The 22,513-nt window shown below is 40.3% G+C and overlaps 1 protein-coding gene across 2 annotated transcripts in view; it reads right to left on the bottom strand.

The window, feature by feature from the left end:
* The window catches only part of grik4 (glutamate receptor, ionotropic, kainate 4), a 201,066-nt gene extending 188,598 nt beyond the window's left edge, over nucleotides 1-12,468 (bottom strand). For both annotated transcript variants that reach the window (XM_035385732.1, XM_035385731.1), the window contains exon 1: nucleotides 11,548-12,468. The gene's annotated coding sequence lies outside the window, so the exon portion shown is untranslated. The remainder of the gene's footprint in view (nucleotides 1-11,547) is intronic.
* Nucleotides 12,469-22,513: the final 10,045 nt, after the last annotated feature.

Genomic DNA, 22,513 nt, shown 5'->3' with positions numbered 1-22,513 from the left:
CTACAGCCCTGGTAACCTCACAGTCCAAAAACCTCAAACACGCTCACCCTTCCATAACACAGCGTTCTCTGAATGCACACTCCCTCACTGTCATTCCGTTCCCCTTCCGGGCCCGACTCACACAGGGGAGGGACCTTGCCTGGTCACCCGCCATCCATGACACGATAGCGTCATGAAACGGGCCACGTGTCGCACATAAAATATTACTGTGCGCTGTGGAACGAGACACCTGTAGCGCGTAAACCATTCCCCTGTAACCTTCTGCTCCTTATATCTGAATACTGATGCAGGCCTGTCCTCATGCATGAGAAATGATCCCATGGCAACTGAGCAAAGAAGCCCCTCCCCTTCCTCAAACACAGTAACATATCTTTTCAACAATACTGAGGGCCTTCACTCACACACACACCAAAGATACAGTCCACAATCATCTTGCTAGAGATGGCGTCAGTCAGTCAGGTTGAGTTGTATCATAACTGTTTGTTCCGTTAGACTGCCGGGACCATAATTTCTGTGCCACACAAAGAGTACCTCTGGGGACCTGCTGTTTAGTAAAGCATGCAGAGAGGGACAGAGTTCTGCCGGTTTGGAGAGGGGCAGAGGGATAACAGGCGGGCTCCGGAAATTAGAGGAAGCAAAGCAGTGGAGTCACATCAGAGAGAGATCAGCATCAGCCCCTTTTCTTTATCTCCCATTTATCAAAACACAGCTGCTGAAATATAGCTAGAGTAAAACTATGCTTTTCCTTTTTTTTTCATGACTGGACAGTCTGCCTTCCATAAGTCCCCCCCACCCCCCTCCCCCCCCCACTTCATTCAGACAGTGGGAAAGAAAAGAGGGTTAGAGATAGAGTTTGGATCACAGGAGCACCAGGACAGGGGAATAGAACCTCTGGCTGCATGGGGGGTTAGTATGTGGGATGAGACTCAGCCACCTCGCCGACTGCATCACACAGGTTCCCCGCATGGTGCCTCTTTTCACTTTGTGTGTAAAGCGTGTGCAAAGGAGGGGCGACAGCCCCCTCTCTTTCTCTCTCTCGCTCACGCCTGTTAGGATGAATGAGAGAACCCGCCTGCACGCAGACTGATTGGGACAGAGCCCGTCGCAGGCACAGAGGGGAGAAACGCTTCCGCTTCGCTAAATGAAAAGCAACAGAGGGCCGTTAAAGTGAATGGGAGGACCCGAAAGCACACCAGTCCCATCGGAGCGTTTTTTGGAGGTGAGTCTGAGGGTACAATGATGTACAACAGAATGCAGATTCACATATCAAAGAGATTTATGAGGCCGCTTTGGGCATGTTCAGACCGGGGAAATGTGTAGGTAGTTAGGGAGCTGAGAAAATCAATCCCCACAATATTCATTTACGGCAGTTGGCTGGAAACCTGAGTGAAAGGTGGAAAGGACGATAAAAAACCATTTCTTCAGTTACATCGCGGCACTTCAGCTGCGCTGCCAACTAGCAGAAACGCTGACAAAATCTGCTGCGATTATGCTCCAATTTAACTAATCTAAGACGCATCAACCCAACAGCCCCCTCACTCCCTACCCGGGACCAAACGGCCATACAGGAAAGACAGCAGGGCTGATGATCACAGAGAAGGGTTTTTTTTTATCAGTGTTAGCAGTGTAAATTAAAATGCTAATCAAACTGAGGTCTTTAATTTCTATTCTATTCACACTCCATTTAATGCTGTACATCTTCTTTGATCAGATGTTCCCATAATAAACCATGATTTCTCTTCCACTGCCAATGCCATTCATCAGAATGTTTTTAGTTCAAACTTTGTCATTTTGATTTTTTGTTTTGCTTCTACACATTTAGTTTTTTTGTTTTTAATTCTGCATGTTAATGTTGCATTGTAAATTTCATATGTATTTAAGTAGCTAAATGAAGTTTTAAATGAAAGAAAAGATGTCCAATCCAACATTCACACACCCAGTCATATGAAAACACTCAAGAGAAACTGAGATGATACATCCTTACGCATTGAGTATTTCTATCACATTATTACTGGTCTACAGGTTGTAAACAAAATGAGAATAAATGTGTTCTGAATGGGAACTTATCTTAACAGGACCTAGTGACCATCTTCTATGAGGTCTGGAAGACCAATTTTTTTGGAAATTTTGGTTACTTCCACCTCTCATAATCTTCAGCAGGGATATACATTTTCCAGATTTCCAATAGACATCAAAACAGCTACTTGTGTCCTTTTTAAATCTCTTTTAAAAACTTACTACTTACTAACTTCCCTTTAACCCCTGTTGTGTACTGTACAACTTTTTATCATTGTATTGAGTTTATCATTTTTATCTTTCTTGCTTCCTATTGACCATGTCCGTCCTTCTCTCTTGTTTGGCTTCAACTGCCATGCTTTTGTTTTAATTTTTTGTGTATTTTATGAAGCACCATGTTCTGTACTGTTTGAAAGGTTATATTTGAAGATAAAGCATTTTCCCCCCAGGTTACTGGACTTAGGGCACCAGGTCACTGAATATTGTGGCCCAGGACCAATTCTTGATGCTAAACCTAAAATGAATAATAATTAAAAGTATATTATTTTGTTAGGAAAAAGAGTATTTTTAAGATAACCTATTTCAAACAAAAATATGTTTGGTGTGAGTACAACCATCCCACAACAAATATTCACATTCTTGGCAAGCTAGTGTACACCCACTGTGGTGACAGATTTCTTTTTACACGTGGTATTGTTATGCGTTAAATAATTCTGACCTTTTGTCACGGCTAAGCTATGTAAAGAATGCCTAGAGAAGCTCTAGTCGTGAGCAGTCAGTGTGCTAGCATGACTGTGGTAACACTCTGTTTCTGGAAAACACCCTGGTGCCCCCACAGGGAGCGAAACAGGGGCAAAGAGCACAAGAAAGCCCACTTTGGACAGGCAGGACAGCAGCTCTTTCCCAAAGCCTTCCCTAACAGGGAAACACACCACAGGTACCCCTCCACCTGTTTCTGTCCAGTGACAAGAGTAGCAAATATGCAACTGCTGTCATGGAAACAACTATCATGTTGGGAATCGTGTGCTCTGCAGTGAGGCACAAATATTTATTGTGCGTTTATACTGTGAGGAAAGCAGCCTCACTGACCAAAGCTAGATAAGCTAGAGCTGGACATGGCTCTCCGATGTCCACGCAGTGTCAGTGACACTATAGGACAGAGCTTTCACAAACAGGTGAGAGTAAGGTAAGGTAAGAAACAATGACTCAGTTCTTCGGATTGAGTTGATCTCATGATTAAACATGAAGAATATTGTTTAAATGACTTAACAGAAACAGAAAAGATGACAAAGTGTCTACTTTTACACCCCTCTCCATCCCACACTGCTAGCACACAGCAGCAGAAAAACAGAAACACAGCTGTGCTCTTTGCAACAGTGTCGATCTTAGTGCTCATCAAAGCACCATTATCCTCAAAGAGACATTTGTACAGACACATATAGAAGACAGACAGGGAGATAGATCTTTGCAGATATAAAAATTACTCATGCTATATGAACCATATGAACCAAAATACATGTTCCTCTGTAACTTCCTGTTCAATGTACTGACACTATAATCTCCCAAAATGCATTTCTCATGCCCACAACCATATAAAACCAGTCTAGAAAAACTTGGCAGTGGGGAAAAGGAAATAACATACACACACCACACATGCACACACAGACACACTCATTTATATGTATATACGGTTTAATGCAAAAGTATTGGAACAATAACACAATTAGTTGTTTTAGCTCTACTCCAGCACATTGAATTTTAAATACATATTGGGTGATTTGTGTAGGAATTGCAGCCATTTTTATACATAGTCCTCCATTTTAGGGGAGCAGAAGTAACTGGACAATAGGCTACTCAGCTGTTTCTTGGCCAGCTGTGTCTTTGCATCATTAGTTCATACACAAGAAAGTTAACAAAAGGTCTACAGTCAATTCTAGGCATGGAATTTTTTTATTTTACCTGTTGTCACTCAACATGAGAACAAAATAAGTGTAAATGCCAGTAAAGCAGGCTGTTAAATCAGAATAAATTGATCAGAGACACAGCCAAAACATTGGGAATGTCAAAATCAACTATTCAATGCATTGTTAGAAAACAACAAGGTACTGGTGAGCTCAGCAATACCAAATGAGCTGGTAAACCACACCAGACCACTGGTGGATGACCAAAGAATACATTCAAATGTGAAGAAAAACCTTGATTCAACTGTCAAACAGATCAACTACACTGAGAATGCAGGCATTGATTTGTCAAAGACGACCATAGAGAGGAGACTACACCAGCATAACCTCAGAGGGTTCACCACAAGATGCAAACCATTCGTAAGCCTCAAAAACAGAAAGGTCAGGTTAGAGTTTGCTGAAAGAGTACATTTAAAAAGTCTAACAGAGTATTAACCTGTACCAATGAGATGGAAAGAGGAAAGTATGGAGAAAGGAACTGCTTATGACCCAAAAGCACCCACCCTCATCTGTGAAACATTGTGGAGACAGTAGTTTCATGGCTTTGGCATGTATAGCTGCCACTGGAACTCGCTCACTTGTATTCACTGATGATGTGAATGCTGACAGCGACAGCAGCAGGATGAATTCTGAAGAGTACAGAAACACCTCATCTGTTTTGAAACTCATTGGATGGTGCTTCACTTTGCATCAGGACATTGACCCCAAACATACTGCCAAAGCAACTAAGGAATTTTTCAGGGCCAAAAAGTGACATTTTCTTGGCTAGCCAAAGATATTACTCGTCTTGAATCCCATTGAGGAAGCATTTCACTCGAAGACATGACCGAAGGCAAAACATCCCAGAAACAAACAGGAACTGAAGATGGCTGCAGTACAGGCCTGGCAGAGCATTACCAGGGAAGATATCCAGCATCTGATTATGTCTATGGGCCAGATTTCAGGCACTCATCGACTGCAAGAGATCTGTAACCAAGTACTAAATATGACCATTTAATTTCAGATTATGTTAATTTGTCCAATCGCTGTAGCTCCCCTAAACGCTAAAGCTGACAGTCTGCACTTCAACCTAATATTTACTGTTTTATTTCAAATCCAAAGTGCTGGAGTATAGAGCCAAAACAGAAAGTGTCATCATTCCAATACTTCTGCATTAATGGTATAAAACCTTCGGAAAGTAATCACTGCCCTTTAACTTGTTCAGATTTTGTCTTGTTGTGCCTTAACATTTGAATGCATTAAAATATTTTTTGATCACCTCAGGAAAATTTTGGCAGCAATTACAGCTCTGAGTTTTCTCAGGCATGTCTGTATGAGCTTTGCATATTTAGATTTTTGGAATTTTTGCCCACTCCTCCAAGGAAAGGCACTTCAACTCTGCCAGTTTAGATAGAGAGTGTCGATGGAAAGCAATTTCAAAGTCATACCACAGATTCTCATTGGGACATAAGACTGGGATTTGGCTGGGCCATTGCTGAATACTTCTTATTTATAAGCTATTCCTTTGCAGATTTTGCTGTGTGCTCTGGGCCCTAGTCCTCTTGGAACATGAATCTTCTCCCTAAATGCAAATCTCTTGCAGATTGAAACTCCTCAAGGTTTTGCCTGAATTTGGCTGCATCCATCTTGCCCTAGATGGAAACAGTCTTCACAGTCCCTTCTGCTGAAAAGCAACCCCATAGCATAGGATGCTGCCACCAATATGCCTGACACGCTAGGGATGATGTTTGGTTTGCGCCAAAAACAGTGCTTTGCTTTCAGGCCAGATTGCTCAACTTCAGTCTCATCAGACCGCAAAACCTTCCAGAAGGTCTCAGGGCCTGCCACACAGCGTGTCTTAATGTTCTCAGAAGGGGTTTTCATGGGGCCAAAGAGGCCAAATCTGAGAAGTGTTGAAGAGATCGTTGATCTCAATGAGAGTTTCTCCTATTTCAGCCAATGAGCTCTGCGATGAGTCAGTGTTGTAGCTTTCCTCTTGGTCACTTCTCTGGCAACTGCCCTTCCCATCTGGCCGCTTGGTTCGGTAGAATGGCCTGATTTTAGCAGTGGCTTGTGCCATATTTCTCCATTTTGCTACAATGGTACAGCACTCTGAGGAATTATAACATTCTCCAGATTTTTATGTACGAACAACTTCTCAGAAGTTGCAAGGTCAGTTCCTTGATCTGTTCTTCCATTTCAATTGTGCAAACTCACAGATTAGGTTAAAGTCTAGTAAGATGGTCCATTTTGTAGTTTTCAAACAAGAAATATAATTAATCAAATGCAATTACAGGCAAAGGTATTAGAAAGATAATTTTTTTATGACTACAAGCTAAATTATCATGATTTGTGACGATCTGTGAAATAAGATGATTAAAATAGATTGAAAGTCACAATGTAACCCATATGCTTCAAAAAATGCTCTTTCAAATATCATATTTGTAAAATTATACTAATCTCAAACAAAGTATAAAATTGAATGGCAGCTTTAATTGTTGAAAAGCTTTTACAGATACTAAAATAAATAAAGTGACAAACAGCCATGTTTGTGATTAAGTGGATTTTGTACATACAATAAATCAACTCCTTTTTCCCCCCAACTAGTGGTAGTTTGAAACTTAAAGCTCATTTGATTAAAATAGCCAAATTATCTGTCTATTGCCTGAGACTTCCCCAAAAACAGCATAATAGATTTTCAGCTCTCTGCTCGTCCCATATATCTTTTTAGGGCTGACAAACATCCTAAGTGGCCATTGAAAGTAGATGTGGAAAATTCTGGTATAATGCTTTCAGAAAGTAGGTGTTGTAAAGGGCGGAAAAGGATAGCAATGGCGGTGGGAGTCAGCTGTGGCAAATCACTGCACTCGCCTGAATTCTGTAGAGGCCGCAGTGCATTAAACTCAGAGCGATGGGCGCAAGGTGCTGGTTAACCTTCACTGCATTGGGGATCCCTACCTCTCCGGGCCTCATCCATCAATTGATCAGACAGGCGATGAGTTCATGCATCTTACTCCAATCTTCTGTCAACGGTGGCAAATTACAACACAGATACATGTGTTTCTTCAGTCAGGCTCTCCTGAGAAGGCCAAGAGTTTACAGAGGTTACCCCTTTCACCTGGGGTCAGGTTCCTGCTCAAATACTTAGAATAATCAGATAAACGTAATGTTTTTCTATGTTGAACAAAGAATAAATAAAAATACAAAAAGCTACTTCTATGTTTAATTGATCTTCCTTCGGTAGTAGAGTTCCTTTAATTTTTCTAATTAGAAAAGCTGCAAAGCCCTTCAACTAAGGGAAAACAAATCCACCAAAATACACAGTCAGATATCTCATTTTTAGATTATCACCTTTGAGAAACAGACAATTTAATTTGATCTGGCAAACATGCCCAGGGTGAGCAGAGGTATGTTGTCTGTTTTTGCTCTATTTCCGTCCCCCCCCACAAACATTAAAGTAAACATCCTTGAGGCAATTAAGCCATGTAGCAGGGCTTATCTCTATACAGGCCAGGGGGGTCCTAGAGTTCACACTTCGCTGAAAGTTACTACCTCAATACTTGAAGGCATTCAGGACACCCAGTGATCAATCTGGCTAAAGAATGCTGCACAAGGACCATATTCCTTTGATTTTAAGTTTGAATGCAATCTATGATATGTAATTGAAATTGTTGAGTGAAAAATATAATGTCTTTATGGATAATGGTTGTTGAGGCCTGATAGTTGAATTCTCCATTTTTAGAACCACTTCCAGGTTCAAGCGGAAACCAACGTGGTATGATTTGGTTTTGTTACATCGAGAATATTTTGCCTGAAGGGGGAGATTTCAGCTGGTGGGATTAAACAATTATTCATCTACAAACATGTTGTTGGAGGCAGAAGTGAACTTCCATGTTTCCTTCTTTGATAACTGAGCTGGATTACCTCCTAACATATTCATGTTTGGTCAATTTATAGACCGTAGGACAATAAATCTTTTGATAATAATATAATAGTGCTTAGCCCTGTGTCCAAAACATAAGGCCACTTTAATACATAAATTTGCTAGTTTTCAGATAAGACAGTCTGCTCCCACACCCCCATACTTCACACCTCATCCAAACAGCGCAGTCATGTGCACCCCCTTTCTCTCAAACATTACCCACCCACCCCCCCCCCCCCCCCCCAAAAAAAAGAATGCAGACTATTCTTTAGCTAGGTTTTCAGAGTCAGGAGGAAAAAAGTGGTTCAGGGATGCTTAACATCAGCCAGGAACAGCTGTTGTGTGCGGTGGACATTCTGGGGTGGATATCCGTGGTTGCCATCTGAGGAATCTGAACTTTGCATCTGGGCCTAGAGATGTGTGGTGTTTGGTGTGTGCAGGATCTGACATGATTCTCTTACAGCTCACCTGCCATTTTTACATTTCCATCGCTTGCTTTTTGGAATATTCAGCTGTCTGAATTTGGACGGTGATCTTGGTTTCTTGGTTGTGAGTTGCACATTTGATAAAGGTTGATCCAACAGATTGCTGTACCTATCATTTGGCAACTGAATTAATTATTGATATCTTTGAAAATTAACAAATTCCATCAACTAAATGTATTTTATAGGTTGGATAAGTGAACGGTTTTTAACTGTTGTGCACTTGTGTTCGGCGTCAGCTGGTAAAACTGCTGGGTTCAGAAATCAAACATATTTTTAATTAATCCTCACTCCTCGAACAACACAAACATTTTGACTGGTTGTTTTTAAAGCATGACAGAAGCTACTGTATATTTTACTCTATAGATTTTCAGTCACACTGAAACTAAAATGAATGACATTCAGCTCCTCTTAAGATATTCTTAGTACTTCAGCTCAATCTCCATTTGATTTCTTTTCTTACATTCAAAGCCTTAATTTAAGGTATAGCTTGTTTTAATGAAAGCATTTTTCTTATTAAAAAGCATATAGTGAGGTACATTCTGTTATAACTAGGATGAAATAACATTTCACATTAGGTTTAGGTTTTCTGATTGGCCCAGAAATAATGTTAATCCTGGAGAGGCTGTTTTTCATACTATTCCACTGAGCATCAATCTACAATTGTGAGATGAATGTTATGTTTTTTTTAAATTTGATCTCTTATTTCATTGTGGCATGGAATCAAGGCACAACTGAGTACAGGCATAATGTAGATAATGTCCCACTGGCTGTTAGCAGAGGTAAATAAAGGCAATCAGTGTAATGAACTGGACTGCATGGCTATATGTAATAATGAGAATGTTATCAGAACAGGCAAACGTGCACAACCACAGTGAAAGACATCCTGAACTCGCTTAATTTAACACTGAAAAGGCTCGACTCCAAAGTTTACACTGGAGAGGAGTCTAAACTAAATAAAATGAACATCAAAATCCAAAAGACCCCATTCTTCATGCAGTATTTCAGGAGAAGGTGGTATGACAAGGGGGAGGGGGAGGGTGACAGAGAGTGAGAGAAACAGAATGGACAGAGCCACTCTCGATGTGAACAAGAACCTGCCCTCACTCTGCTTAATCAGAGGAATTACAATTTGGTTAAGGACCACGGACCATGACTCACAGCGTGGGACACAATGGGTGATCATTAACATCAAAAAAAGTCCTAAACACCTCATCAGCCCAATCTGTATTTCATCCCCGCTTTCCGTCTCGTCCTTTCTCTTGTTCATATGTTGTTGTTGTTTTTGTTAAAAAAATGTGTGTGTTTTGTGTAAAACCAGCAAGGTACATATACCACCTTGAAATTAAATCTTTATTTGAGATAGGGGTGGGGGGGATGGATGTTCCAGTTCAGAGGGAGGGAGGGGGGGGGGGGGGGGGGGGGGGGAGAGAGAGAGAGAGAGAGAGAGGGAGGGAGGGAGGGAGGGAGGGAGGGAGGGAGAGCAGAGAATGGTGAAAGAGTGACAGGCTGGTTTAAGTAAGAGTTTCCACTGGAACTAATTAATCAATTTATACCTCCTCTTGAGAACCTTGAAACACAAATTAATATAATAAAAGTGATCTACACACATAAACAGTAAAATATATCTTGAGCTTGTGTAATCATTCAGAATACTTTTTTTTTTTTAAACATTTGCTCCAAGTCATCAACAAGCAAATCCTTCATTCATAAATAGTACACAATATCACTTTTTGAACTGTCTCATATGTGCTACAACATGAACAAAAACTGTGTACAAACAAAAATGGGAACTTTCAAGTACAGGAAGAATCTACTTTCCTAACATATGAATATGCGTTTAGAACCATTTGCATCCCTACAATTGTGTTCATTTTCTCTGAAGTCATGTTCTTACCTACTGTAAAACTGAATATTTACAGAGTTTAAACTGGCCAGCCACAAACCTAAAAGACCTGACAATTCTTTCCAGTCAGATACAACACAACACTAGAATTTATTTAATTTGACGTAGAAATAAGTATCCAATAAAACATATGCCTTAAAGCCAACTTGAAACCAAGTAAAGATGCTGAACTAGGCCTCCTGAGCTATGTGATGCCTTAGCAGTGCTATGTGACTCGTGTTAGCGAGATGTGCTGCATTGGTGTGAACAGACCTTGAAAGCTCACCCTTCAAAGTGTTTCTGACACCTGAAATGTCACATGTTGCGCTGCCAAGTCTGCTGTCCCATTGGCAATTTGATTAAATTAATCCCACACAACTTGGCACGTGTTCCACTGTTCTGGTCTGCAGCACTCTAATAAAATGTGAATGTGAATAAATAATTATATTTGTGAGTGTGTGTGTGTGTGTGCGTGGGGGGGGGGGGGCACAATCACGCTCTCCGTTCGAAGGTGAAGTACTCCAACCATGTATGTCGGATAAACTGGCATCTTTCAGACTCACAAAATGATGAAAGGTGACCATTCTAATTAGGAACCCGGACTGATACCAGATATTCTTTAAATCAAAACACTTAATTAATCAGTTGTATTTTGAAATTGTAGGCTATTTTAAACGATTTCACTTTAATTCTAGAACACCACTCTGGCGCACGTCAGTGAAATACACAAATGTAGACCATCAATCTACAACCTGTCCACCTTCCATTAATTTATACCGAATACAACATTTAATTGAAATAAGCTACAACGAATGCCTATGAGGGAATGCGCTTTAAATGTATGTGCACAACACATTGAAATGTAATTGCTACAGCCGTCTCTATTCTGATGCAAACATCTTAAAATATATTAACGCAAATTTTCCAGGAACTGAGAAATTGCACTAGGAACGAGGGAGCGGTGGGACCGCATCGACTTTTATCCAACTACAAGCATCCAGACAAACAAAACTCCTAAATTGATATTGGCTGGCAAACATATAACCAAACAGGCAAAATACGTTAAAGAGGAGAACAGGTGCAAGGTACTGGATCAGGAAGCATACTTGCAGCTGTTTCAATTATTTTAAAAATAAGTAGGTTACCAAACAAAAGACGAACTAAAACAGCAGAAACTGGTAGTTATCATATATCAGGATTTTGATCAACATGACATTTTTAAAATAAATATTCTGTTTTATTTATGTAATTTTTTCGACACGCAATTATGAAGCGCATTCAGCTTGAAACCAAACACCTTACCTAGCTCATCCGCGCGTGCCCCTTGTGTTGTCCGTGTTTTTGCTTGTCTGATATTTTTCTTTTCAAAAATAAGTTTTTTCTTTTCAGTAGCGCATACAAAGTATTTCTATATAGCTGTCTAGCTAAAAAGAAAACGGCCCTTAATATTCATCGTTCCGTCCGGTAGCCTACTGTCCTTTATACTGTTTGATGCATGTCGATAAAATAGATAGAGTATTACATCCGCATTAAACAGTTGGAGATATTCAAAGTATCCTCGTGTTGGATCTGATTAAGGTTTGCGCATCACACGTCTGTCCAAGGTTTTCTCTTCCCTCTCCTTTCAAACGAAAACTGGCAGGAAAGCAGGTACATATGAGTGCCTCCTCTGAAAAGAGGTCCCCTCGATCCTGCTTGTTGAAGCTGCTCTGCACAGCTTCGGGAGGGTAGAGAACATGAAGCAATTCAGTACGTAAATTGAGATATTTTCTTCCAAGCGACGATCACGCAGAAGCCAACAGTGTAAGCGGTTCTCCCCGTTACCATATAAATGCTAAAAGCAAGCAGTTTTTGAATAAAACGCAATAGGCGAAAGCAAGGTAACAGACAATGAAACACAACCGGCAATGCTCTAAAGGCTCACTGCGCAGTTCTCTGCTCTCTGCTCTCTGCTCTAATGCGCTGTCAACCTGTGCACGTTTCTCGAGATCCCAAACTTGCTCCTGTGCAAATCCTACATGTACAGAGCGTGTTTGTAATGCGAGTCGTTTAAAAGAAATGAATTTAAAGTTCAATTTTCTTCACCATGATGGATTTCCATGTTTGTTTGTTTGTTTGTTTTTTTGCTGTTTTTTTGTTGTTGTTGCAAATATCGATTTAGAAGAAAATCGCGTGAAAGATATATTCCGTACTTAATTAAGCATGTAGCCTATGTTACGACAGCACCAGTTCATAGTTAAGTTGTTGTCTAATTCTTTTCTGGTGCATTAAATCAATTGCTAATATATTACTAAATGAAAACACGAGTTTAACAAAACAATAGTTAGCTACACCACTGAAATGCATGATTGGGCTGACCAGACTTTCTCTTGATCCCGTTCTTTACTTTTTGTGGCCAAAAATATCTGTCCAGGCGGGATTTCTAAATTCTAAAGACCGTATATAAACAATTAGCCTAATTTTATGTTCATAATACCCGCCTGCCGCTGAACTCTTTTTGTGAAATCCAATACATGGTCACCCTATATATTAAACAACGTATCTTCTTCCATCCATCTTTTAACCACATATATTTCCATCTACAAATATTTAATGTACAACCAGAATAATTAAATAAGCATTTGCCCACCATTTTAGGAAACTAGCCTCCAGTAGCCACTGTACCCCAGTAATGACTGTATAATAGAAACGGGCTTTTCACTATTGCCAATAGGCCTATCAGCAGAAATATGCACATGGAATAACACCCTTTCAGACACTACCAAACCTCCCAAGCTCTTAGGAATACAACCAGATATTTTCCCTATAGCCCAGTGTCCCTGCACGCAATGCTTCTCCTCTGTAAAAACACACCATATCTCCATCAGACATCCTTGTCTTTTTTGCACCTAGAGGGGTATTTAGTTACTTTCGCCCATGCAGTTTGGTTCTGTGCTCTTATCTCTGTGCACTTCGGTTTACCTTTTCTCACTCAACAGAATCACCCCAAAGCATGGCGTCCTCTGCCAGAAGCTAAGTCTGGCTATCAGGGCACAGATGCTGTTCTCTTGATGAGCCCTGGTTGTTGTTTGCCACAGCGATCTTAGAAAGCTGAAGAGAGAGTGATAGTTGTAGCAGCTGTTTGATAATGCCCATGGCAGTCCTTAGCATTTTTAGAAACTGGCTTCAGTGGAGGCATAATTTAAGGCTACCGTTCTCCTGTCACATGTCGTGTGTGGTCAGATTGTAGTAATCTGGCATGAAATAGTGATCTGGTAGCTCGCCTGTTGCTTTACCACTTGACTTATCCTTTGTGTACCCCAAGCACAGTGCCTGTGTTCTATGCAGACCTGGGTCAAATACATATTTGTTTTGGATTCAAATACTCTTCTGTGCTCAATTGATCTTGCCTGGTGTAATTAAGTCTGCCAATATGACCAGAAGGTGGGGTCTGCACTTTCTGAGAGTATTTCATTCGTTCCAGTACTCCAGATGAGATCAGTAATGCGTAGGAAAGTATTTGAATCCAAAACAAATACGTGTTTGATCCAGGTCTGGTTCCATGTGCCTGGATGTCTGAACAGCAGTGCAACCAACAGCTTTCACTGCTGTGATTCCTTTTCCTGCCATCGGGGGGTGCTCACATTACCACTCCTTGATCAACCTATATTGAATTCATGCTAGCCTAGACTGTATGTACTGTATGACTCAGAGGGCTCTGTTTAAATTGATAAGTCATTTAAGTGTGTGCTGTGAATGATTATGTAACCTGGAGACTGAAGTAGCTGTGAGTGAGTGCGCACCTATGATCAAAAGGCGAGTCCCTGTAATTTTCCATAGTTTTCATCCATTTGCCCATGTATTTAAATTACAGTTTAGAAAGCACAAAAGCAAGTTATGCAAGGCCAATCAGGGCCCAACTGGTGAAACCCACAGTAATGAGATGATGATTATCTGAAGAAAATTAGATGTATATAATTCATATACAGGTAATACTTTAGCAAGTCTGAATGTTCTGATGGCAATGATGTCATATTTTATTTATTGAGTACTTTGGCGCCAGATATTTTGGATGAATAACTTTAACCGTTATCACAGTAGGAATTTATAGTATGTATGTTTTTGTTTGAACTGCATGCTGTACATTTCTGTTTGAACTGCATATTGTGCGTTTCTTTCTCAGTAAGTGATTGGGACATACATCGTAAATGTAAGTGTTTTGACATATTTGTTTTTTAATTAGTTTTTCGCTTTTATTTAAAGAGAAAGAACAACAGGTAACTCAAATTTCCATTTGCAGCAAGAAACGGGGTAATCAAAGGTAGGGAATGCAAGGAATTGTTTATCAATTTGATACAGGGGATGGTTAGGTGGCTAGATGTAGTGAACAAGTTTTGTAGGAATTTCACCAGGACAACAGGGTTAACAACCTTACTCATTCAATAAGTGCCATGGAATTTTTAATGATCACAGCGAGTCCTGACTTTGACTGCACCTTCTACAGTGTAGTGCCTCCATCACTGCTGAGGTATTGTATTTAATTTGATCTTGAGGAAAGAGCACATTCTATTGGTCCACAAACACCTCTTTCAGAAGTAACTTTTTTTCCCCGGTCTCCCATCCAAGTACTAATCAAGCCCAACCCTGCTTAGATTAAACAGTTTTAAATTATACGGCTGCTGAGTGGTATAACTGAAGAAAAGGTGAATAAATTGGTTTTACAGCATAATGTAATATTTCTATTTGATTTTAATTAATTATGAACAGTTTAGAGAATAATATACAGTAATTAAATGATAAATTTACCTATGTAAGAGTTGAAAAAATGTATACAGTATTTGTTCTTTTAGACAATATTTCTTATATGACTTTTAGAAGTGTTAATGTATATTTATAAATAGCCTAGAAAGAAAATACTCTATTTGAACCGTATGTCCAAGAACGCACTGCAGATGAAAATGTAAGCAATATTGTATGGCTTTTTTATGGTCAATGGATTGGCAAAGATTCAGTGTGGTGATATGAGAATAAGCCTCAGCACAGTTACAGTGTAGTCAATAAACCTGAAAGTGGGCAGAATGTACTCAGTGTGATAGAAAGGTTCAGGCGGGATTGTGTGCTGTTGTTTTTGTACCCTTCATCCCCACTGCACCAGGAGAGTCCCAGCGCACATTCAGTCTTACGGCTGAAGAGGGGGCTCAATCCAGATTACGTCCTGCGCCCTCTGTAAACGCCCCTAATAGGCCATGAGGTGAGGGCTCCTCACAGCCGTGGCCATTGCGGATCTAATCCATGTTTTCCTGACATTTGCTTCCAAAGAGCCAATTTTTAGTCCAGGATAATGGGAGGGTAAGATGTCAGACCGCCTGACCTTTTCTGCTTGTAGAGGCCTATAATGCTTTTTGTTTTTTTTTTGCAAGGGGTGTGTGCCTTCTCCAAGGAACCACAATGTATTTGTGCACAGCACCATCTCACACCGGCTGTGCATCAGTGAGGTGCATCGCTGAGCCTCGGAGTGATGAGTGTTCTGTGCAGCGCCATTATCTTCCACCGGCCAATGGCATCCTGAACACAGACTCAGCAGTTGCAGAAATCCAATGTTATGAAGACAGAAAATGGCCGACAATATGAGTGTGTTTAGCACGAACATCTCTTATCTCAGAGGGCTTTGCCTCAGCAGATTCATGCACTTTCCGAGCAACAGCACATACACACTGCTGGTGTTTATCCATTCGGCCTGCAAGCACTGACTCTGGGTACGTTTCCTTTTTTGCAATACAACGTTGTGATTAAGGTTAGGGTTAGGTTATCTGTTACTGGCTACCAAGTTGAGAGACTATATATACCAAGGTCAATGGAATGTGGCGTAGCAGTGGTGTGTTAGCTGAGTCTTCTCACTTCACGGAAGAAATGAAAGCAGAAGAATAGAATGTTTTATTTGCTTCATTTAGCTGGATTTTCAAAAGAAAGCCTTGAGGATTTTCTTAAGCAAATAGTACAGTAAACCCTTCATGTGCTCTGTTGGGTTGTTGTGTAGCGCTTGAAACATCTTTAATTACTGTGAAACATTGTATGCTGTATTGTCTGGTCGGAAACTACACTTGTATGGTCTCCACACTCTCTGGCTTTAATTTGTGCAGCCTCTGTACTCTCTTAAACTTTGAGGGATATAAATAAGTGTGTGTCCTGTGGGGCTATTAAAAGCACAGTAGATCAGTGTTAATTTCAACGTGGCCTGAGGTAAAAACAAATTCAGCCGAAGCAACAAAACTCTGAATTTCTCATGGAAGACTCTACTCTTATCTGGTCAGTATTCCTCTGCCCACTGCAAATCAGCGTACTGCTACAGAGCCTGATTTATTCAGCTCCGCTATCAGGACTGAGAAAGGCTACACTCACTGATACAAAGACGGGTCAAATTAAATGCTAATAAAAGCATCCCTCTGATGTTGCAGTTAGTAACCTGTTAAATTAGATGCGTGCGTTGAAAATGCAGATAATTTTCTGGAGAACATCCCATCGTGGCCTTTAAGGAGGATAATTAATAGAACATAACACACAGATTTAAACTCCCCAAATAAAGGCACAGCCGGTTTTATTGCTGGGGAGTTGAATTTTAGTATCCCTTGCAGGCTTGCTGGAGTTCCACAGTTTCAATTATCAAGCTGCAATCAGGAATCCCACCAAATCCAGGGGATCATGAATCAGCACATCAGACACATAAGTAGGCCTACCCTGCCCACAATCACTGTTTACTCACACGGTCTTTGAGTTCTATTTTGAAGACACAAAAAGTTCCTTGCCAGCACGAACGCAGCTGTTGCAAAGGCAGATTGATATTGCCGAGCCGCGCAGCTATGCAAATATGTATCTCGTGGTTGGTATTTTAAATTAATTAAAGATGTCACATATGACCTCTGAGAGCAAAGCTATCTTGTTTCAACATAATTCAGCCCATAGAAGCTCCACCTCGCTCAGAAACTGGCATGTATTATTTCTGAAATTCACTGTGTAAGTGTGATAGGAACTGCATTATGTTTTATGTGAATCAAAAGGCTGCTGCAATGCAAATTTAAAAATAGAATTTGAAAAATATCTTTTTGCCATATTTTGCCAGTAATATGTCTTTCCCATTGTGTAATCAGAGAGGAGAAGCACAATACTGTGCAGATAATTTGTTCTTCCAAAGGAAACAGTATGGCTCGCAAAACAATTCAAGAAGAACATTCACAGAAAATTCACGGAGAACTATGGTCTGGTGCACTGGAATGACGGACAGTTTTTTTTATTATATATTACTTAGCTCACTTCAACATTGTATCAAAAAATGAAATACAGTTTTCCTTAAAATCTAAATTTGTAGCTACTAAAATTGTAAGCCTACACTTGTGCGCTGGCAAGCAAAATTTTGATGGAAAGTTATTTTGGTAGTTGGGAAATTACTTAGTCTAAGGGTAGTTATTGAAAGAGGATATTGCTTTATTGAAAACCCACTGTTTCCTCCTTCTGCACTGTAAGCTACACGTAACGACAACGAGCAATACCACGTTTACCATATCTAGTTTAATCCCATTATCCCATGAACCAAAACTAATTTGGATGTGCCTTTATTAGATCTGACAGTGCTTGTGCTAACAGTTGCTCATTATTATGTACAAGCACAGCACAGGTATCTGGGCCTGTTGTGATTAATTGGTGCTTGTGTACTATAAGTGCTCATACTACCACTACCGCGAATACTTAATTATGAATATATGCTATAATAGTCCAGTCCAGCACAAAATTAACCATAACATTAATCTATTACAATTTCATATTCTTGTGCGAATCTACCTCATTATCAGGGAATTTGAACTAATTAATATTTAACATTAACTTTGAGGTAAATGTTTGCAGAAATACATTTTGAATGTGCATGTCTTTAATTCCATATTAGCAATGTTTATTAAATTGTACTGTTTAAATAGCAATGATTAAGCTCATGTTATTTAACGTATTTCATTAGCAGCCTTTTAAACCAAATGGGTTTTTATGTAATTATCTTCCCCTTGCTCCTGATTTCCTGAATGCTTGTTTGCGTGTGAACGGCGGGCCGGAGGCTCGGTTGAAGTCATATTAATGATTGCTTTACTGCTGCTGAGCTCTCCACCAGCGGAGCCACGCTCGCTCCGTGTAAATCATCGGATGAAGGAAATGGAACAGAGCGGAGTTGGCCGTCTGCTGTTTGTGTGAAATTGCTGTGTGCAGAAAGAAATATTATTTGCAGAAAGCCGGCCAGTATTCCTTCCCGCTAGCGGCTAGCCCATTAACTCTTATTGCGGAGGAAACGGGGAGTGCCCAGGCTCGCCCAGTGGAAAGTTGGGCATATTTTCTTTCTAAACACAGACGTATTTCAAGCTGTTGGGGGAGTGGTAGGGGAGAGGAGAGAGGTCGTGGGTGCACCATTCTGTGTAAAAGATATGCCTGCTTAATGTACACATGCTTCTGGACTGGACAACTTCATGACAGTGTGGCTACAGCGTTGTGAAAGAGCCAATCATCTGACGGGTATAAGACACTCAAGGGATATTCAGCATTGTGAAATAAACAGTTAGAGTAATTTACATCACATTTACATTTGTGGGATTTAGCAGATGCTGTTACCTGGGGCATCTTATACAGCTTACATTCTTTTTAAGTACAATCCCTTTATACAGCTGGATATTTACCAAAGCAATTCAGCTTAAGTAATTGTTCAGGTTGTTAAGTAGCGCCACCCGGAATGCTTAGTGCATGTGCATTGGAGAAACGCTTTGCAGGTACAGCTGAGTCAGCTGCGCTTTTCTACACGTTTGCGGAACAGCGTGACTGTAGGATTAGTCCATATCCATTGAGTTCCTCTCAAATTTACATCACAGTGTGAGGGAACTGTTTGAAGAATGCAATATTTTTAATGCAATGCCTGCCTTCATTTTTCTTATGTCTGTATTTATTAACTTACATGTGGATAAATCTGTGCATTCAGCGAGGGCAGACATTTCTGACACGCCCCCTGCTGGAAGAGGTCGCACTTTCGGCCCCTGCTGGATGAATATGGATTAGGCTCTTCGGGTCGCCGTGTTTAGGTAATGTGATTTGCAGCCGTTATCTGAAACAGGTCAGATAACCCGGGAGTCTCTCTGGAGCTCAGGCCGCTCCTGGCAGGACCAGGCTGATAAATATTCATCCCGAACGGGGGAGATCCTACACCCCGTTCTACTCTCTGGGGTTAAATTCTCCGTTTCGGAGATTTTGTCTGCATCAGCTAACAATATAGATTCCTGTCCTCCCTCAGACAGACAGCTGGCTAATAGTCCCAGCAGTGTCCCGGGTGGGGGTGGGGGTGGGGGTGGGAATGGGGGTTTGGACGCCCATGTATCTTCCTCTGCCGTGATGTCAGGCTAAAAAATGGTATGTGACATGGTCTGAAAACAATTACCTATTTTAGTGGAGCAAGCTCACTGGGAGAGAGTACTCACCTCCACCCAGGTTAATGCAGCTGCCTCTAATTTTACTGAGCAAAATAAATACATAAATAACTGCTGAGCTGTACAGGCTTCGTTAACGACTTGGAAACAGCTCCAACTACCTCATCTGTACATGTTGAATTGTGGATAAGACACAGAGGCCGAGAAAAATTCAAGCTGTCCATCAAATGCTGTTTTGGACTTTTAGGTTCTAATAATGATATAATTTTTAGTTTTTAGGTTCTAATAAAGAGAACATTTTTATTCTTCCCTCCACCCACTGATTGAATCAGTTTTTTGTTCTCAAAAAAGGTGAGGCGAAGTCTAATGTTGGATAAGCTGATTGAGTATTTATGGATATTTTACCATTGCTTCTAGAAAGTTCTGGTTAATATTAGGTTATAAATGTCAGCAGATATGACCTTCAGTGTCACAACTACTTCCATTTCTCCTCCAAGTGTCGATAGCCTGGTGATGTGTTTGTGTTGTGGATGTCAATCATACCTTGCCCACTCTATTAAGGGTTAACTGGAACAAACAAGCTGCTCCTTTACGAGAGTACCAAGCCTTCGAACAGCACCGTGACAGTGTGAGCAAAAGATTTATTTCTTAGAACAGATGGTATGATGCAACCCTTTCTGCATGAATTATAACCTCAATGTGACTATTTGATGCACAACATGTCATCCTCACGGTGGATTTATTCTTTGTGCTTCTTTTGTGGTCTGTATAGAAATAAAAATAAACTTAGTTTCTGATAATGCATACCAATACACCTGCAGCACAAATACGTCACATAATATGAAGTCAATCCCTTTTGTTCCTCATTACAAATGCAACTCTCCTCTACACATTACTAACCCAACTCTGCACATTACTGACCCAACTCTCCTCTCCACATTACTGACCCAACTCTCCTCTCCACATTATTGACCCAACTCTCCTCTTCACATTACTGACCCAACTCTTCACTCCACATAACTGACCCAGCTGCTCACTCTTAAATTTACAGAACACAATTCTTATTTCCACATTGCTGATTGTTTTACTAACAGGTGGGGGTGTCTCAAGCTGAGGATCACATAAGCGAAAACACGGATAGTTCAGTTCCATTACCGCATGTGTGATGCTTTCAGAATAAGGGGACCTGGCGCACCTGTCACATGGCGGTGAGTATAGCTACAGCTGACGGGAGTGGAGCACACCGCGGAGAGGACAGCCATGTTCTGGGCTCCAGAAGAAAGGTGGGGGGCAGGGGATGAACCCAATACCCACGCCCCCTTAGCATCTCCTCTGTAATCACAGGCAGAGTGTGACCAGCGGGCCCAGAGGAAGCATTGATTTTAACGCTGTTTGTATTGGCAGGGAGTCCACGTTCCTATCAAAGCGGTGTTAATGAGAGCCTCTGCTGGAGGTTGCCCTCTCCCAGGCAGCCTTCTGCCGCTGGGATGGGGGACGGGGGGGCGACAACAGAAAAACTGCAAGTCAGCAAGAAAATGGCAGCTCCACCCCTTCAGATCCAGTTTTCTTATAAAATGAAAATCACAGAGAGAGAAAGGCTGTGTGCATGGAGCATTTAAAAAAAAACAAGTTGGTGAGGCTAGGAGATATTGACCATATACAAAAGATTTTTACTGAAGTATATAAAGAGCAGTATATAAATAAGACATTATTATTGTTGTTGTTTTTTATTATTGTTATTGCTTTTATTATTATTTGGAATCACATAAAAAAGCTGATACAATATTCTTTACCATGCTACTGTTAATATCAATTCTGAATTTAAATGTCATCTTACCTGGAAATGTAGATGTTTATTGAAGGGAAAACATGTTTGATTTCTGGCTTCATTTCCAAAGTTTTTTATGTTTAATCTGATGTTTTAATGTTTAATCATTGGACATGTAGCACTAGGAAAGACTTCCTTTATTTTCTTGTAAACTACAACATTATTGACAGGAGCTAGTTTTCTGGTTTGAATTGTGTGATTTTTTTAAATTTTTTTTTATGAATTTGTCAGATGAGGTACTTTGCTCACAAAATAATGTTTTTTGAATAATTGATTAGAAATGCCTTTACGGTCAATAATATTCTGTTGAGAATGCAAATGTGACAATAAGGGCATTTTGTGAAACACTTTTCATATGACCCTCATTCTACACGGTACTTTCTTTTGCACATTTCTTCCGTTTTGCTGCTCTGAGGATTGTTTTATTTAATAGCCTCATTCTTCAGGAACATTCATTTAAATCTTGATATTGAAATGCTTTGATCTCAATTCATTGAGGTTTCTGGTTGACTGTGATCTGTCTGCAGATTGTGGATGCCATTCTCCAAGGCCTTCACACCTATTGGACACGGAGAGAGGGGGACTGTGGAGACAAATTGGAAAATATCAAGCCCAGAATTTTTGTTCACTTGTAGAGGTCATACCTGCAGTATATCCGCAAAATTTCACAGCTGCTCAACATGTTCTTGGTGGAACTTGGTGGAACTTGGTGGAATATTCTCATTATCTTCTTCAGTGTACATAATTAACCCACCGTAGCTTTAAATGGTTAAATAATTCAATGTTTAAAGGACTCATTCATCGAAATTCAACTTCCTTCAGTGAGCATATATGTCTGCAAACAGTAACAACTGTTAGTTTCCCTATTGTCACTTTACCACTTTAAACTTGCTTGTTTAATACAGTACACTATTCATAAAAATGATGGAAAGTCTAAATGATGACGAGTAATTGACGATGAGTAAATTTTACTCAGCAGCTAATTTAGGCCTTGAGAAAAAAGTATGTGGACTTT

Source organism: Anguilla anguilla, chromosome 12 (assembly GCF_013347855.1).
Source record: "Anguilla anguilla isolate fAngAng1 chromosome 12, fAngAng1.pri, whole genome shotgun sequence".
Lineage (NCBI taxonomy): Eukaryota > Metazoa > Chordata > Actinopteri > Anguilliformes > Anguillidae > Anguilla > Anguilla anguilla.
Note: the sequence above shows the minus strand (reverse complement) of the source record. Positions and strands in the feature narration are given on the sequence as shown.